Here is a 9245-nt window from a genome sequence, read left to right as displayed (position 1 = left end):
TGTTATAAGAAATACTGGTTGCAGAAAGTCATCGCCTTATTTGTCTGATTAGAAGAGAACATGCTGGAGTTTTCTGCCCCATCTCAGCAGGAGCAGATAAACAGGGAGCCAAGGTCGTAGCTTAGGCGCCGTGTGAGAGAAAAGCATGTGAATGTTTAGGCTTTTATGATAAGGTGGAGGCACCAGAGGCTATAAGAGTTTGATCAATGCTCCACCATTTTGAGATCTGAGGCTGTCTGCATACAGAGTCCATCTCCCACGCGTGTGACTATTAAAATCATCGTTTGACTTAACCCGGCCAGACCAGTGTTGTTATTGTGGTTTTTCCTCTTGTCTCCATCCCCAATTTTGAACTCGTAACACAGGCCACGCTGGTTCAGAGATTTTTCACCTGTCAACAAAGCAAGACAAACAGCTAAACCGGTTTTTAACTTGTGGCGCAAGGGAAGCCAATCGGAACCAGGCTCTTGGAGCTAAACGCTCCACCTGTTTTCAGCCAACTCCGACCCCGGCCTCCGTTCACAGTCCTTCTTTTGAATGCAGTTACAGTTTACACAAGCACCACTGTTACGTCCCTCTGCAGCTTTTAATCGTCTCAGTGTTTTCAGCTGGTGCTAATTGGCCACACCTAGTCAGGTGTGGATAAAAGCATACCTGAGGCAAGCTTTCCGGCAGTGCACTAGTCTTTGCCTTGGTGGCACCAGCCATTTTAGCCAACCTGGTTTTCCATTTTAGGATGAAACCTCTTCTCACCCACACTCTGTTATTCATCTCCTTTTTTTTATGTTGCGGCTTTTGAGCCGGGTCGTAACATAAGTGGGGGCTCGTCCGGGATATTTGGACATTTTAGTGGAGACTGAATGTCAGTTTGTTTTGCTTTTAAGTGGGTGAGTGATGGTGGTCACTGTAATTGTGCAAACTCCCTTTAGTTAGTGTGTTTCAGCTGGGTGGCTGTGCTGCCCTTCCATCGAAGCACTTGTTTGTTGTTTTGCTTTATTGTTTTAGTTTATTGTGTTTGGTGGCTATCCTGGGTGGGGGTACGCTTCAGGGTTTGGTGGGAGACTGTACCCCGGTCTGCTGCCTATCCTTGAGTTTGCGTTTAAAGGTGCCTCGAGCCCGGTACACCACTGAAGACTAGACAGGTAAAGTTTTATTGTTTTTTAGCATTTTAGGATGGGAGTTGCACATAGTAAATCAGTGGCACCAAACTTGGTAGGAGGTTTGAGACCATTCTTGATTATGGTCTGTAGCTGAGGCAGGTAGGCTGTTTTTAAGTTGGCATTGTGTGCACACCCTGTGTGTGCATATGTCAGTGTGGATGGATGCTAATGAGATCCTTGTGAGGTGAGTGTTTTGTGCTGTGACCTTTAGTGTTGTGGGGAATATGGCTATTTTGTTGGATCACTTGTGAGTGTTGTTGGCCAGGTGATGGCAATAACACTGTGGGGTGCTGAGCCACCCTTGATGTGATCATTGTGTGGCCATAGCTCTCCATTTTGTGGTTGGTCACTAGTACGCTTGATTTACTGAACTTTTTGGATTAAAGTAACTTGTTGTGGTATAGGGCCACTTGTATGTGACTGTTTGTGTGGTGGAGACAACAGATCACTTGGTTGTGATTATTTGTTGCTACTTTTGGTTTTGTGTTGTAGCAGATCAGGTAATCATTTTGGGTTTGACTGTTGTGCTCCTTTGTGTTGGTCACATGTTACTTTTTGTCTGTTCAGTGTGGCAACTTCAAATCCTCATGCCCATCCATGCTTAGAGATGCCAACTATAACGTGAACACTGTGCTTCTGTTAGCTTTAACTTTTATTCCAGGTTTGTGGGTCAAGGAACTGAAGGCTTCAGAGGGGCTTTTAATAAATTTAAGGGTCCTAGAGGAACCCTTTTAAGGGAGGAGGTGTTACGTCCCTCTGCAGCTTTTAATCGTCTCAGTGTTTTCAGCTGGTGCTAATTGGCCACACCTAGTCAGGTGTGGATAAAAGCATACCTGAGGCAAGCTTTCCGGCAGTGCACTAGTCTTTGCCTTGGTGGCACCAGCCATTTTAGCCAACCTGGTTTTCCATTTTAGGATGAAACCTCTTCTCACCCACACTCTGTTATTCATCTCCTTTTTTTTTATGTTGCGGCTTTTGAGCCGGGTCGTAACAACCACCCACTGTAAAACCCATATGGTCATAAAAGGTTAAAGCACTGTGTGTGGGTGTGTGTCTCTGTATATGTGACTTCTTGCCACACAATACATGCTTACAACTGTTTAACCACATTTCTTAGTTATCCAAAGGTAATCTCCCCACACCCGTATGTGGCTTAACCTCTTTAATGGCTCACCATACACAAGCATCGGTGAGCCCCTAAATGCCCGGGAGTAGGGATGGGTACCGGTGTCCGGTGCCATGATGGCACCGGTTCTGACATAAACGGTAGTAACCAGACCGAAAAGCAGCGCACATTTCGGTGCTTTATTTCGGTGCTTTTTTTTTTTCCTGAGCTGTGATATACTTTAGATTCTAGCCAATCATTTCACATTTCCGAGGATAGTAGGCGGGTCCAGGTTCCAACTTCTGCAATCTGGTAGAAGGTTCCGCATCTTCCGGGCAAGGACAGAGAGACTCAAGAGGAGCTTCTATCCCCAAGCCATCCGGGCCCTAAACACACACACCCGCCCTCTCACATCATCTATAATTGACTGAGACAGGACTCTCTTCCAGACACTCTAAACCAAGGCACAATGTACATTTCAAATTCCTTTAATTTTAAATATGTTTATATTGTCTATCCTGTAAAATAGTCAGATGTCTATTCATATTAATGTACAGAATTCACCTGCTTGCTGCTACTACTGCACATTCACCCAGTGTATATACTATATATATATATATATAATGTTCTTCCTCTACACCCCCCCCCCCCCCCCCCAAAAAAAATTTTTGCACATGTCGAGGAGCGTGTCAGGCTACATTTCACTGTGTGTTATACTTGTATAACTATGCATGTGACAAATAAAGAACCTTGAACCTGAACCTTGAACCAGGTACGTAGAGCTACAGATTAAAAATGTCCAAGGCGAAGCGGTCAAAAGTCTGGCTGTACTTCACAGCAAAAGATGCAAACTCAGCAGCAACAAGTGCTTTAAGCTGATACTGTCAAAGGAGGTAACACCTCAAATCCGATGAAACACCTGGCGACGCATAGCGTCTTTTTTGGGGGGTTTTTAAAGCCGAGAAATGCGCCGTATTTGATAGCTTGCTGCGAGACCTCACACCGAGCACATCTACTGTGGGTGGGTTGCCTGTTATCGGGCCCGGAGCATCCCCCAAAAACCCAAAGAGGAGAGTCCTGGCCCCTAGCCCTGCCAGTGTAGCAGAAATGATGAGGATGATGATGGCAGTAGCAGCCGTTCTTCTCTGCGTGAGTAGCTTAATGTTGTTCGTGTGTAATTTACGTTGAGTAGGCTAACCACGTTATTACATTAATGCATGTAAGGTGAACTAGCAAACACCATCATAGCTACATGCGGCTGTCTTCTTGTTTGATGGCAGATACTCCCTTCACCCTGGCCAAAAAGGCTAAAATGACCAAAGAAAAAGTGGAAAACAGCTGAACATGAGAGGTTTTTGGACAAAGTTTGTGTTTTTTTCCAATGTTTAAGCACTGCTTCCAGCCAAGAGTGATCCCATATATGCCCCATAGCTGCAGAAAAGGCTAACATTGTTATCTTTTTACAAAAAAACAGCTGAACATGGGAGGTTTGTGGACCAATTTTGTGTTCTCCATTCTTTAAGCACCGGTTTGAGCACCATTTAAGCACCAGCACCGTTTCAAAAGTACCGGTTTGGCACCGGTATCAGATAAAACCCAAACGATACCCATCCCTACCCGGGAGTGAAGATCCTTTGCCAGATAAGGAAACCAGAAACTAATTCAATTCAATTCAATTCAATTTTATTTATATAGCGCCAAATCACAACAAAAGTCGCCTCAAGGCGCTTCATAGATGCAGAGAAAAACCCAACAATCATATGACCCCCTATGAGCAAGCACTTTGGCGACAGTGGGAAGGAAAAACTCCCTTTTAACAGGAAGAAACCTTCGGCAGAACCATGCTCAGGGAGGGGCGGGGCCATCTGCTGCGACCGGTTGGGGTGAGAGAAGGAAGACAGGATAAAGACATGCTGTGGAAGAGAGACAGAGGTTAATAACAGATATGATTGAATGCAGAGAGGTCTATTAATACATAGTGAGTGAGAAAGGTGACTGGAAAGGAAAAACTCAATGCATCATGGGAATCCCCGGCAGCCTACATCTATTGCAGCATAACTAAGGGAGGATTCAGGGTCACCTGGTCCAGCCCTAACTATATGCTTTAGCAAAAAGGAAAGTTTGAAGCCTAATCTTGAAAGTAGAGATAGTGTCTGTCTCCCGAATCCAAACTGGAAGCTGGTTCCACAGAAGAGGGGCCTGAAAACTGAAGGCTCTCCCTCCCATTCTACTTTTAAATACTCTAGGAACAAGAAGTAGGCCTGCAGAGCGAGAGCGAAGTGCTCTAATAGGGTGATATGGTACTACAAGGTCATTAAGATAAGATGGGGCCTGATTATTTAAGACCTTGTATGTGAGGAGCAGGATTTTGAATTCAATTCTGGATTTAACAGGAAGCCAATGAAGGGAAGCCAAAACAGGAGAAATATGCTCTCTCTTTCTAGTCCCTGTCAGGACTCTTGCTGCAGCATTTTGGATTAGTTGAAGGCTTTTCAGCGAGTTTTTTGGACATCCTGATTTTATTTTCTCTTTTTAAATCTTTTTGTGACTTGTAATCTTATGTGCAGCACTTTGTGATTCTGTCTTGAAAGGTGCTATATAAATAAAAATTTATTTATTTATTTATTCATTTATTTATTTATTTATTTATTTAAACTCGTTGCCTCAAAAAAGTAAAGCTTACTTAAGATGACCGTTAGGACAACTTATTTAATTAAATTCAATTTTATTTATATAGCGCCAAATCACAACAAAAGTCGCCTCAAGGCGCTTCATAGATACAAAGAAAATCCCAACAATCATATGACCCCCTATGAGCAAGCACTTTGGCAACAGTGGGAAGGAAAAACTCCCTTTTTTTTTTTGTCCCGTTTGGATCTATAGCCATCAGAATTGTTGTCTTAAGGCCAAGAAAGATGCCAAGCGGATTTATTTTACCAAGTGGATCATCCTGGCCTTGCCATATTGGTCCATTTGATTGACCTTTATTATAATTATGAATTTATTTTATTTTCAGTTGCTACAAACGGGACAGACATGACTGTGGGATAGGACAGGGGGAAAGAATGAAAGAAAGAGGGAGAGAAAGAAAACCAAAGGGGAGAAGTGACGGTGAGAAGGGGTGGAAGAGAGAAAAACAAACAAACAAACAAACAAAAAAAACACCTGGGTCACCTGTATGGAGAAAAAAAAACAAGAGAAAGCAAACAACAAAGAGCAACATAATAAGAAAAAAAAAGCACCATCACAATAAACTAGCTAGCAGTAAATATCAATAGTTACTAAATAATAAATGATATTGTGCAGCACGCAAGATAGACAGCGCACAATGTTCTTTGAGGCAGCAGCCAAGGAAGCTGTAGTCCGCGTCTGTGAATACCCATGTGTTCACCTGTGTGCATACCTGTGTGGATCAGCATGCTTGCATTCCAAAGGTTTCTCCATGTAATGATCTGCTAGGGAGTGTGGGGAGCCACAGCCCTGTCCTCCATGGTATGAAGCAGGTATGGAGGAGATCAAAACTCCAGACATCCAGTGGCCCCCAGAACACAAGAGACCAAGGAAGACCCACAGAGGGGCAGCCGCGCCACTGTCCCAGTAAGAGCTGAGGAGAGTCCCAGATGAAGGCTCACTCAGCAGCCGCGGAGCAGAAGCCAGGGGGAGTTGCAGTGACGCGCCCGTGAGCTCCGCCGGCAGCCAGCTGTGCCTGAGTGACCGAGCCCCAGGCCGAGAGGCCGGGGGCACCCCACCTCCGAAGTGGCCCGAGCGAGCCCCAATAAGCGGCCACCAAGGAGTGAGCCGGTGTGTACCCGGACGCCCACCCCCAGACACAAAGAACCACCAACGCATCGACACCTGAGGGAGTTCGCCACCGGCAGGGGAAGTGGTCGGTGGGTGGAGATAGGCCTCCAAACCTTGGAGGGCCTGAGATGTCCCCAGAGAGGTGGCGTCTGATACCCAACCTGACATATAGACACAGACATACAGGCACACACAGACACAAACATCCATTCCCACCCTCATGCTCTCATATGCACTTACTCCACACTCAACCGACGTGGAGACAGACATAAAAAGACGCTGTATACACGATCACACTCCCCAAGCGTACTCTACGAACCGGGTCTAGGTACCCTTGCCCCTGGAGGGGGGAACTGCACCCAGACCCAGGTGGTGTTACCCTTTTCCCTGCGGTGGGGAGAGGCAGACCGCCCCGACTGTTAAAAACTCCCTTTTAACAGGAAGAAACCTCCAGCAGAACCAGGTTCAGGGAGGGGCGGGGCCATCTGCTGCGACCGGTTGGGGTGAGAGAAGGAAGACAGGATAAAGACATGCTGTGGAAGAGAGACAGAGGTTGATAACAGATATGATTCAATGCAGAGAGGTCTATTAATACATAGTGAGTGAGAAAGGTGACTGGAAAGGAAAAACTCAATGCATCATGGGAATCCCCGGCAGCCTACATCTATTGCAGCATAACTAAGGGAGGATTCAGGGTCACCTGGTCCAGCCCTAACTATATGCTTTAGCAAAAAGGAAAGTTTGAAGCCTAATCTTGAAAGTAGAGATAGTGTCTGTCTCCCGAATCCAAACTGGAAGCTGGTTCCACAGAAGAGGGGCCTGAAAACTGAAGGCTCTGCCTCCCATTCTACTTTTAAATACTCTAGGAACAAGAAGTAGGCCTGCAGAGCGAGAGCAAAGTGCTCTAATAGGGTGATATGGTACTACAAGGTCATTAAGATAAGATGGGGCCCAAGGCTGGACTGGGAAAAAAAATCGGCCCGGGCATTTTGACTAGAGACCGGCCCACCAGGATAAAGATTGAAAATGTGACGTCATTCAGGGGTAAAACCACAAAGGATTCTGGGAACTTGTGGCAAGAGGTACTAGCGCACGCAGGCTTTCAATTGAACTCAGTTACACAGCGATAAAAAGAAACCCAAAAAATGGCAAGAAGCTGTTGTATTATTAACTTCAATAGCCGGTCGCATGACAGCCACGGGAAGCCGACGGGTAGAGAGATCATTTTTTTTATCGGATTACGTCGTTGAAGAGACATTTTTAAAGCCATGTTTCTGAAGTAAGAGCCGACGGATGGTCTGGATATACCAAATATAACGTCTCAGAACACTCCAGCTCACAAGTTAGTCTGCTCCAAGCATTCCCACAAAGGTCAGAGTTTTGTAGTAGTTAATATGTCATTTTTTTTAAACATAATTGGTGACAGGTTACAAGGAAGTCTGGCGCTGAACAGAAGTTGTCACGCTATGCTCCTTTATTTATTGTGCATAAATAGTGAATTGTCCTGACACAATATTACGTTTCGCTTCTGTTATTACCATGGTACATTGACAAAAACATATACTTTTATTCACAGGAGAAAACAGTTGGTTTGTATCACTAATTGCCCAGTGCGATTACAACATACAATATTATTGTCATTGCTACATTTCTGTAATGCTACCAGAAATTATTTCCACTACTAATTAATTACCGTTGAGCTCAAAGGTTATATTAATAAACGGTTAACGAATGTGTATTTATGACGACGATTTGTGAGACTGGTAAACTTACCTTTGTTCGTATGATGGTCTTTCATTCTACACGGTGCATTTCAAGGTCCTGTACCCATCCGTCAGTAAACTGTACCTGGGCTTGTTGCAGTGACCTGAAGTTACTAAACTTCATGAGTGTATGCACTCACTCCAAGAACTGTATAATTATAAATCTGAGCGTGGTGAAAGTTGGGCAGCACGCTAACGTCTTTTGTCCACTCTGTGTGGTCTGACCCTTTCACTCCTTTGATTTTTTCCTCGTATCTTTTCTTTGTCTTTTCGTCGAGTCTGTCTTTGTATGGACCGGCATTGTTCTCCTTTTGTTTTGTACATTCCTTTTTTGTGCGGCAAAGAAAAAACAAGAAGGTATTGGAACCGGAGAATGAACGTTTTGCGGTGCTGCAAATGCTTGCATTTGATGCGGTACTTGGATTGTTTTGCCACTAGTTCCCGGCATGCAATGCGCAAAAATCACGTGATTGCTAAACAAGGGGGAGGGTGCATCCGACCTCCTCGGCTGTAATTGGTCCAGCCCAGAGACGATCATGACCAATTGGCCAATCCAACACCTTTCATTATATATACCCTTCCTAAAAAAAAAAAAATCCATCGGCCCATAAAAACAAAAAATTGCCAGCGGCCCACCGGGCAAATGCCTGGTATGCCCGATGGCCAATCCAGCTATGATGGGGCCTGATTATTTGAGACCTTGTATGTGAGGAGCAGGATTTTGAATTCAATTCTGGATTTAACAGGAAGCCAATGAAGGGAAGCCAAAACAGGAGAAATATGCTCTCTCTTTCTAGTCCCTGTCAGTACTCTTGCTGCAGCATTTTCGATTAGCTGAAGGCTTTTCAGCGAGTTTTTAGGACATCCTGATAATAATGAATTACAGTAGTCGAGCCTGGAAGTAATGACATTTCTTGACCTGAGTCGTTGTCATCTCATAAATCTCTCAGGATATTTCTAATTTTAGAGATGTTGCGCAAATGGAAGAAAGCATTCTTACATATTTGTTTTATATGTGCGTTGAAAAGATGCCTATCGCTCTGTGCCCCGGGCAGCTTTGGGACATTCTGATCACTGCATGGTCCATCTTATTCCAGTTTATAGGCAAAAACTCAAACGTGCCAAGCCTGTAGTCAAAACTGTGAAGAAGTGGACTAACGCAGCAAAGCAGGAACTGCAGGACTGTTTTGACTCCACTGATTGGACTGTTTTTGAAGCTGCATCTGAGAACCTAGATGAGCTCACGGACACTGTGACATCATACATCAGTTTCTGTGAAGACGTGTGTGTGCCAACAAAGACCTTTTGCACATACAACAACAATAAACCATGGTTCACTCCTAAACTCCAACATCTTCGTAAGGCCAAGGAGGACGCCTACAGAAGTGGTGACAGGGTCCTGTACAAGCAAGCCAG

The sequence above is a fragment of the Astatotilapia calliptera genome, chromosome 3 (genome assembly GCF_964374335.1).
Source record: "Astatotilapia calliptera chromosome 3, fAstCal68.1, whole genome shotgun sequence".
Classification (NCBI taxonomy): domain Eukaryota; kingdom Metazoa; phylum Chordata; class Actinopteri; order Cichliformes; family Cichlidae; genus Astatotilapia; species Astatotilapia calliptera.
This window is presented reverse-complemented; position numbering follows the sequence as displayed.